At 43.4% G+C, this 8,294-nt stretch overlaps 1 long non-coding RNA gene across 1 annotated transcript; it reads left to right on the top strand.

Annotated features, from left to right (window-relative positions):
- The first annotated feature begins 4,984 nt into the window (after window positions 1–4,984).
- LOC112823717 (uncharacterized) lies at window positions 4,985–7,785 on the top strand. The gene is made up of 3 exons (XR_003208100.2): window positions 4,985–5,080; window positions 6,223–6,349; window positions 6,754–7,785. It is a non-coding gene; the product is annotated as an uncharacterized lncRNA (long non-coding RNA).
- Window positions 7,786–8,294: the final 509 nt, after the last annotated feature.

Raw genomic sequence — 8,294 nt, 5'->3', positions numbered from 1 at the left:
GTGGATTTCTGGGGAAGAGCAATTCAAGGAGATATGAGGGTGAATTCAAGGCCCCAAGGCTGGATGGTCCCAGGCATGTCTGAGGAAGAACAGGGGAAGTGAGGAAGGGAAGAAGTAGAATGAGATGAGGAAAAAAGTAAGTGCAGGGCAGGCAGGCATAGGCACCTGTAGGTAAGGTCTTTGCTTCTTTACCTCTGTAAACCTACAAGTGAGGGAGAAAATCATTGAAGAGTTTTGAGCAGAGGAATGAGAAGGTCTGACACAGTGTAGCAGGATCCCTCTGGATGCTGAGCTGAGAACAAACTGGAGCAGGGTAAGGGTGGAGGCTGGAGGAGAAGGAAGGCTCCCAGACCTCCAGGGAGGCAGGGAGGTGGCTTGGACCTGGGTGGTACCAGGGGAGGTGGGGAGAAGTGGTCAGATTCTGGATTATGTAGAAAGCAGAGCCAACATAGTTTGCTAATGGATTAGTTGTAGGGCATGGGGAAAAGAGGAGTCGACAATGACTACAAAGTTTGTAACTTGAGCGACTAGAAGAAAGGAGTTGCCATTCCTGAGAGTAAGGGTGTGGGGGTGGCAAATTCTCTTCAGGCCGACTGGAAGCCACTGGTAAGCAGCAAAGCTTACATGGAGAAAAAATCAAATTCAGATTGTCCGATGCAAAAATCAGGGCTATTTCCCTCCTGTCCCGTTATGTCCATTACAATATGTTGTAGAGGGCAGAGTAGGCAGTTCTATCTGGAGCATTATAGACAGACTTCAAGAAAGGTGTGGTATCTGAGTAAGAGACAGAGCAGGGAGACCACAGGGCCATTTTGACATGAACGATAGCAAGAACAAACGTCAGGGGACCTGAAGGTGTTTGCTGTGTATTCTGGTGTGTCCTCAACTGTACATAAGGTACATACACGGTATACTGTGGGAGAGAAACCTAAAAAGATATACCACATAATGGAAAATACTGAATGCCATGCTTGAGAGCTAAAATTTAATCATCTGGGCAGTGAGAAGCTATTGAAAGCAATCAGTAAGAAGAGAGATGGCTTGAATTATGTTTTAAGAAGATAACTTTAGAATCAGTAAAAAAATGATGATTTGGGGAAGCAAGAGATTAGAATCCAGGAAACCGATGAAATAATCCAAACCTTCATTATAATAATGCAGTAAAAACAGAAAAGGTATAATTTAGGAAATATTTGGTAGTGACATTGACAGTACTTTGGATCAATTAGATGAGAGTGAGGTTGGGGGACATGCCAAAGGGATCCAGCTTATCTAGTTTTAAGGTCGATGTAATTAACAAAGATGAGGAATGCAGGGAAAGAAGCAAGTTTAGCTGGGAAAATAAAGTGGAAGGATAAACTGGTTGTAGGTACCACTGAGTTTGAGGAGCCTGAATTCATAACCACATGTAGATTTTTTCAATAGCCTTCAGTAATCAGTAGCGACATTAGCGCTAGAAATCTAAATTTGGGAGTCATGAGCATAAACGGGGTGTCAGAAGATTTAGATTTAAATGAGATGGCCCAGGAGAAAGTGTTGTCTAACAGAAAGATCAGGGATGGAACCTTGAGACACCCTTGCCTTTGAGGGGCAGATAGGAGCCGAGGAGCCAGGAGAATCTCGAGAGGACAGGAGGACCAGGGGGTAAGGGGAGGGGTCAGCAGTGTTGGGCTCAGGATAAAGTTAATTAACATAAGAGAAAAGAAACCAAACCAGCATTTGGTCATAGGAAGCCCCTGGTTTTAACCTTCAAGAGAGCAGTTTTCCTAGAGCACTTGGAGAAGAAAGCAGAATTTCACGGAAGAAGTAACAACTTAGAAATACAGCCTCATCTCATAAGAAGTCTGGACATCCAAGAAATCAGAAATGACTCTAGCATGCCAAGAAATGTGTTTCCTTGTTGCTGTTTCTTTGTTCATTTTCTTTGGTTTTAATCTTTGTTCTTATTAAGACATGAGGAAACAAGATGTTTATAAACAGAAGTAAAGAATAAGCCGGGGGGGGGGGGGGGAAGAGGGCAAAAAAAAAAGAGAAAAGGGAAATGTGATGGGGCTGGGGGATAGAGGACATCTGGAAAAGTCACCACGGAGAGCGGGGGCATGAGCACTCCAGGCAGCAAGTCAGGTTTCAGAGAGAAGGGGGAGCAGAAGAAGAGGAGGAAAAGCACCCTGGGAGAACAGCAGAGGTGAGGAAGACTGGAGCTGGGTCCACTCAGTGTTTACGCTTAAAAGAAAGACTCGTTAAGCTCCGATGCTTTGGGGGATGTCCCTGGTGGATGGTGAGGCATTGGGGTAACACGGGTAGGCACTGAATGGAACAGTCACAAAATCACTTTTTATCTAGATCCATCGGTATAGATCAAGAACAAGAAGCAGCTGAGATTCCTTCCCGGGGTGAGGCTCCTGGCGAAACAGGAACTGCACATCTGCTTTGACTCCCTTCAAACTCAGCATGATTTAAAATGAAAAGCTTATATGGTATTTACTCGAAGGGCTAAAGTCAGATGGAAAATTTTTCAATTATAAAATTCCAGCCAAGCCAGAAGAAATCAAAGCCCCAAGAAGAATCATAAAGGCCAGTTCAGGCCCACAATAAAACTGGGATAAAATGGGGATGTGGTTCCTCGTTTAATTTGTATGTCCATGCTTCTGCAACAAATAATTTGAGAAGGAAAAAGTAGGTCTTTCCTTAAACGAAAGTACAAGAGGCGCTCCTTTTAAGCCAGTCAAGACCAGGTCAACGTGCCCATAAAACCAGATTTGCTTTATTTCAGGGTTGAATGTGTTATGAGCTAAACACAGAGGGGTGGGTGTATGGGTTCATTGCCACGAGTAACATCTCCAGGAAAACACCCATTCTCCCGCTAGAGAGGTACACTGGTCTTCAGAAATTTGTGCACTCACTGTGTGTGGGGTTTTGTTTGGTTTTGTTTCTTGAAGTATAGTTGATACATAATATTACCTTAGTTTCAAGTGTACAACATAGTGATTCGGCAAGTCTACACATTATGCTGTGCTCCCCACAAGCATAGCTGCCATCCGTGAGCATACAACATTATTCCGGTACCACTGACTACTCCCTGTGTTGGAGCTTTTGTCCCCATGACTTACTCATTCCACAACTGGAAGCCTATACCTGCCACTCCCCTTTACTCATTTTGCCCATCCCCCACCGCTCCCCCTGACAACCATCAGTTTGTTGTTCTCTGTTTCTGCTTTCTGTTTGTCCGTTTGGTTTGGCTCTTAGATTCTATGTGTTCAGTAAATAAGCTATAACTAACTTTGTGCATTAGAAATCCCATTTTGCCTCCTGGAACAAAGTCTGTGGTGTTTTTCTTGGGGAGCCCTAGTTTTCACTGCTTTCCGTTCTGTTATATGCTAAAGTGATTGAGGGGCGGGTTTGTCTGGGATTGTTCTCGCAATGCCAGAGTATGGTTTTATTTAAGACCTACTTGCCTCTGACCTGTTTTACTGATACCTAACACTTTATCTTCTAACCACAAGGAAGGAATTGTTCTTCATGTAACTTTCTCAACTCACCATCCCTGGATCTAACATTGCCCTCTTTGGAATCTCCATGGCACTTGGCTGTTATAACTCTTAAGGCATTTCTTGCCCAAGGCTTTGCATAGTAGTTATTTGTACCCTTGGGATGGGCCCGTTAGGGCCCTCCCACAAGATCTGGGCACAGAGGTGGGGAGCCCTTAGTCACCTTGGCATTCCCTGAAGCACCTGGCCCCTGTTGTAATCAATCAGTACCGATGCGATGAAAACAGGAAAGAAAGCAGGGTCACGGTAGACAGTGTGAGTTCACCAACAAGTAGGGCTTGCAGGCCACTGGATGTGTCCTCTACTCGGAAACTGGGGTCATCTCATCCCTGAAATGACATCTCAGGGACATACAAGCAGTGTGCTAATAATTTTACACTTACTGCCCATCATACCCCAAGAACTGTTCTGCCTGCTTTTCCAAATACAAAATAAAAGGTCCTGTACAAAACAGGTCTAGAATGCTGGTCTATGTGGCCCAAATGTGTACGGTAATGAGATCCTGTAAAACCCTGCTTCATCTGGTGCCAAGACATCTGACCAGCTTGCACCATTATTAAAGGGCCTCTCGCCATCCTCAGTCACAATTCAGAGACTTAAATTTCACAACTAGAACTACAGCCAGGGGAAGGCATTCTTTCCCGTAAGGCAACCAATTGCTGTTCTGCCTGGGAGAGTCTACGATGGCACGGGAGGCTGTTGTGTGTTGAGCTTCTTTTTTTTTTTTTAATGGGCATTTATAATAGTTTTCTTTTAAAGCGTATATCCCAGCAATGAAAAGAGTATCTTCTGAAGTATATTCTATCCACCACCCGGGGGAGAGTGGACTCATCCAGAGATCGTGGAAATAAAGGAAAGGTGTTCTCTGCCACATCTGTAACTCAGTTTGGACAACTGAACCATAGAGGATTAGACCAAAGCCCTGCCAGCAGATCAAGGAAATTAATAATAATTAGAATAATTTATCCAGTGCCTGCTCTTGGCTAGATGTTGTGTTAGGTGCCTTATAAACACTACTGTTAATCTTCACTATATCCCTGCAAGGTGAGCATTTTCCTCTCAAACCAAAAGATGAAGAAACAAAGACTTAATGAGGTTCAGTCACTTGCTCCAAATTTTCACCTCTACCAAATGCCCTCGCTGGGATTGGAAGACAAATCTCACCTACCCTTTACATTTCATCAAATTTCCTTTATGAGACACAGATTCTAAAACAGGAAGCGTCATCTTGAGAAAATAGGATCTTCATTCATTAAAACAAAGTCTAGAAAATGTAAGCATACACGAATACCTGACATTGGGTGATCATTAACTATGCAGGTAGCAGAGAAGCCCTGAAATGCTCTCCGGCTATATAACACAGTGAGCAGCAACTGGAATTCTGAGTCAGGGTGAGCTCACATCACAATGCCACCCTTTATTAGCTGTGCAATGTAAGCAGATCAGTGAAGTCTATTCCTCAACTCACATCATCCTAAGAACTAAATGACGTAATCCATATAAAGCAGCAGCAGCTTGGTTTTTGGAGCAAAGTCAGTTCTTAATTATTTTATTATTCTCTATCCACCTGCCAAACTAGTGCTTCTTCTTTTATCCCCAGGAAAATCATGTTCTCTGACCTGGTGAACAAAGCCCTTCAGGATGAGGTCTCTGGCCTTCAGCAGCCACATTTATTAACTCTTCCAATGTACCTAAAACTACCTGAAAAACCTCCTATCTTTCTCCACCCCAACCTCCCAAATCCACCTAACTCCTTGGCCAAAGGAACTCAAATTTCACTTCCTTCCGGGGGTGACCCTGCTTAGGCATCTGCAGTAGTACCATTGACGGCCTCCTGTGGATACGTTTGTCAAGGTTATCCTTCAGCCGAGAAATGGTTCGGACACTCGTATGAGTATTGTCTCATTCCCCATAAGAAGTCACCCTACACTCTCACCTCACCACTACGCCATGGTATAATCCTCTCCAGGTCAACTTAACGTTAGTTGCCTCAAGCGGTAATACCAGGACAGCCTGTTTGAGGCTGCCGCTCCTGCAGGCCACCTTCCCTGCCCCAACCACCAGACCCTGGTGCAAAAGGTACTTTTCTAAGTAAATTCGTGCAATAGCTAACTGGCCCCAAAATGGTTCTTCAGAGACTATCTGGGGGAAATTCTGTTGTTGCTTTTTTTAATAGTCAAAAGTGCTGACTCTCAGAAGGCAGGGTTCTTTCTTTTGAGACTTCTCAGCTGTGGGAAGATATAGAGGGTCCAGTGTGAGAGAGACGTATAATAAAGACGGAATAAAAGTGAGAAGTCAGGCAGGGTGGCCACACAAGAAAGCCAACAGTTGCACTGAATGTTAAAAAGTGAATGGTAGCTCAAGAAAATAACTTGCAGAGAGATTTCACTCAGTTCCAAACCACTTTGCTATCTTAGATATGGATGGTTTAGGGAAGAGGTAAGCTGAGATCATGGTCTTTGTGACAATGACATCAAGGCTGGTGTCATTGTGGCATTCACCACCTCAGAATGAGCCACACACACTCCCTGGTGTCCCATGTGAAAAGCAAGATAGACTCAACTATCTTGATACTGGTCAACCTGCACTGTAACTTCTATCCCACAAAGTCCCCAGCTTAGTGCAATATTGAGGATGGAAATTTTACCTTATTCATTCTTTTGTTACTTCTCAGCATCCAGCACAGGGTCCCTGGAACAGATTAGGTGTTTAATAAGTAGGAGTTGAGTTGATCTGGACCATTGCTGAGTCACTTCGGGAATCCTACAGCAGCTTGAGGCCACCTCCAAAATACCAAACAGGTATTATCAGATTTAGATTAACGCAAACCACTGCTTCTTAACATTGCACCTTATGGTGCCAGAAGGCATCAGTTCCTTACAAACACTCTAATTTTTATACATTCTCACACTTGAGTATTGCTGGATTTTGCTGATTCTAAATGGGATTAGCCCAGAGAAGTTTAATTTAGCAATTCCAAAACCACTTCTAAGCCCATAGCCTTACAATGGTAGCAGTAATAAGCATATTATAGCCTCTTCTCTGAGAATAAGAGAGCATTCTTAATTAGGTCACTGTGTCAACAGCACTGAAACACTTTAATGGGTATTAATAACTATACATTTGCAAAGGAAGATCAAAGAAAAAGAGAGTATCCAGGTTACATGGGCAGACTGATCAAATCACAAATTAATTTATTTCACAGGATCCCCAACAGCAGATGTCCCTAAATATGGTGATGAAGAGATATCCACAAAAGCAACCACATAAGGATGTTCAAGCTGTTCACAAGCCATCCGTCCATGGAATCATCTGTCTGTAAATCACGCTGCTCAGAGAAATAGGATCATCATTCCAGACAGTAGTTATGCTTGCCAGAGCACATTCAGGAGTTGGTCACATGAACACTCTGGCTGGAAGCCATGGCTAGGGCCTAAATTAGCTCTGATACTGGAAAGGGAACTTAGCCCATGCCTGGATATTGGGCAAACAAAGGCAAAAACACCTGCTTACCCATGAGAATGAAGCAAGCAGCTGTAGTTAATAAGCCCTATACATTATAGGTGTATATAAAATGATCACATTGACCAAAAAGATTCATCACTTCTTTTGTTTGTTTCTTTTTGGCTTTGTATGCTCTGAAAGAATATTTGTCTAAGTCTGACCTCCCAGGTAGAGTACCCACGCCCACTAAAGCTCAGACATTCTTCTTTACAGCACTTAATAGAACTTTTTGTTTGCAGTGAACTTGACAATTAGAATGTGAGCCCCATGAGGGCAAGGACCGGGTCCATCTTGTTCACCATCATGTTCCTAGGATCCAAATGCCTGCCCAGAGTCAGACTCTTGATAGAAATTTGTCAAAGGGAAAAAAAGAGAAAGCAATGTGTTGAAGGAGTATGTACATGTATGAACATTCAAAAACCACTTATTGATTAGATGGCACGCATGGGGAGCTGTGCTAAGTGCAGATTAGGCAGATGAATGGAATCAGAAGCCATCAGAGCCATGCCTGCTCAATCAATTAATAGCAATATTTACCAGTTTGATTAAAGAACTGGAAAACACTAAGACCAACACAAGAGCTAATTCTGGATGCCTCGCCCCCCACCCCACCCGTACCCCAAGCCACATTCCATACCACAGTTACGGTCCTTGTGTGATGTTGCCATGCCAAGGAGCTTCCGAGGAGTTGCCTTCAGGCTAAGGAATGAGCACCAGCTCAATAAAATAGATTCTTTACTACCACCAGGTATTGGCTTGTTAGCTGCACCTCTGGAAGATTCATCACAGCCCCAAAGCCAAGAGCACATAGTAACTGGGGAAGTTCAGTTGGCTGTCTGGGCCTAAACTTCACTCATGTGTATAAAGGACATCTCCACAGAGACTGTCTGGTTGGGAAAAACTAGCTCTTTCCTATAACAGTGTGTTTGGGGAGCTGCCCCATCACCTATGGTGTTGTTAAAAACATTCAGATCTCCAGAATCAGACTCTTTGAGGAGAATCTTTATTTTTCACAATGCTCTGATTTTTAAACACACTCAATTTAAGTATCATGGTCTCTAATGATTTTGTATGGGACTAGCCTAGAGAAGTTTCTCTAGCAATAAGGGGCTGTGTTACGGAGGGTCTGCTCATCCCTTGTTTCTGTTTCTTTGGCCTAAGAAACATGACGGCAGAAGCCTGAAAAAAAAAAAAAAAGAAGTTGGGGAGTGGGGGTGAAAGAAAAAAGGAGGGTATCTTCAC

Source organism: Callorhinus ursinus, unplaced genomic scaffold, assembly GCF_003265705.2.
Source record: "Callorhinus ursinus isolate GAN/ISIS: 27379988/994484 unplaced genomic scaffold, GSC_fseal_2.0 scaffold5, whole genome shotgun sequence".
NCBI lineage: Eukaryota > Metazoa > Chordata > Mammalia > Carnivora > Otariidae > Callorhinus > Callorhinus ursinus.
Note: the sequence above shows the minus strand (reverse complement) of the source record. Positions and strands in the feature narration are given on the sequence as shown.